Genomic DNA, 1,842 nt, shown 5'->3' with positions numbered 1-1,842 from the left:
TAATATTTTGTCACGAATTATGAGCGTTGTTAAAGAATACATGTATATATGTCCCCTACTCCTCCTCTCACAAGAAAATAAAGATAATGTACTCAGATATCTGTTTTAGTATTGAAAAAAGAAGGAAAGCAGTGATGTTCTAAACCTTGATTTATTTGATTCTTCCAGAATTTGTAATCGACTTTAGCAAAGTTATTTGATAATTCTTTGCTATTTGAATTAATGCTTGTTATTATGTACTGTAGGATGATTCTGGACAGAAGGTCTGGATTTGCCCCGCCTGTAAGATGCCGGACGACGGGAGCCCTATGATTGGCTGTGACATCTGTGATGACTGGTATCATTGGTCAGTGTCATTTTATGTAGCAGGAGTTATCTTTCCTGCACCATATCAAAACAAATGGAAATGTATTTTCAAGTTGAATGAAGATTCTCTAATAAGTTAGTCAGAATGTTTAATGAAAAAAAATATAGTAAAAAAGAAAGAAATATAGAAAAAGTGATTCAAAGTCAAATTTTGATGTTGATTGAACCTCAGATAAAGGGAAAAAATCTTAAAATACTCAAGTATTTTCTTAAAATATTGTTAAGGTAGAAGATGATACATGTAGTAGAATTTTTGCACTTTAAATATAAATAGAAAGTTTTATACCTAGTTTTCTTAAGAAAAACTTATCATTATCATTAAAGCAAACTTTTATATGAACAGACGGAATATAAAATGATGAAACCAGAAAACACAAGTCTTCATTCATGGGAAACCTATTCACAATTTTTTTGTTTATTGCAGGCCTTGTGTTGGACTTAAGGAAGAGCCTGCTGAAGAAGAACACTGGTACTGCTCTAAGTGTATGGGGAGGAACAAAAAGCCCTCCAAACGGGGGCGGGGGAGAGGGAGGGGCAGGGGGCCAGGCAGGGGGAAGAAAAAGATGATGTAAATATCAAAAGGAAGTTAAAAGAGGAATTTAAAGCAAGTTGTGTTTCCAAAATTAATATCAACAGGAACTTAATGAAAACAATGTTGACTTTGAGTAATGGATATTACCTGCATATATGAGCTGTATATCTAGAATGTGTGAAACAGATTAACATTGTGTTCAGTGTCAAGTGCTAGACATTTGATGAAGTTGTGTAGTGCACTGAAAATTTTCTTTTGTGGAGGCCTAAACTTTCTTGTTACATTTTTGTAAAATGTAGATCGACATTTGTGCTTTATTTTGTCAGTATAAGTGCATAGGCAGCATTTCAGTGGAGACTGTATAAATTTTGAAGTACAGTTGTACAAATTTGTTATTCATAAGATGTCTTAGAGTAATATTAAATAAGTGTTAAATATTTGCTTGAATTCATTCATCATGATGTCCTATTCATTAGTATTTATTGATCCATTCAGTCCAAAGCAATTCATGTTTTCCACAGTAAAGCTTGTACAAGTATACATTGTAACAACAATTTCTGTCCATGGAAATTCAAGCAGATTGCCTAAAGAGTAAAAGTCCAAATACGTCAATACACATTTTATTCAACAATACCAAAAACTGTCAAATCATTTTTTTAAGAACTGAACTTGACTCGCAATGGGCATATTTCATATTGGTTTTCTTATTTCCAAGTATCTGCTTGTGGATATACCCTTTGCGTTCATCACACCTGACTGCTTTTTAGCTCACCTGAGCTGAAAGCTCAAGTGAGCTTTTCTGATCACATTTTGTCCAGCGTCCGTCTGTCTGTAAACTTTTCACATTTTTGACTTCTTCTCAAGAACCGCTGGGCCAATTTCAACCAAACTTGCCACATAGTATCCTTGGGTAAAGGGGATTCAAGTTTGTTCAAATGAAGGGC

At 34.0% G+C, this 1,842-nt stretch overlaps 1 long non-coding RNA gene across 1 annotated transcript; it reads left to right on the top strand.

Moving 5' to 3' along the window:
* The first annotated feature begins 58 nt into the window (after positions 1-58).
* Positions 59-1,337, top strand: LOC134261452 (uncharacterized). Its single transcript, XR_009990820.1, has 2 exons — positions 59-346; positions 791-1,337. It is a non-coding gene; the product is annotated as an uncharacterized LOC134261452 (long non-coding RNA).
* The last annotated feature ends 505 nt before the right edge of the window (positions 1,338-1,842 follow it).

The sequence above is a fragment of the Saccostrea cucullata genome, unplaced genomic scaffold (assembly GCF_032062105.1).
Source record: "Saccostrea cucullata isolate Sc308-1 unplaced genomic scaffold, CSIRO_AGI_Scuc_v1 ctg13197, whole genome shotgun sequence".
Taxonomy (NCBI): domain Eukaryota; kingdom Metazoa; phylum Mollusca; class Bivalvia; order Ostreida; family Ostreidae; genus Saccostrea; species Saccostrea cuccullata.
The sequence above is the reverse complement of the archived record's forward strand: the minus strand, read 5'-3'. Positions and strand labels throughout refer to the sequence as shown.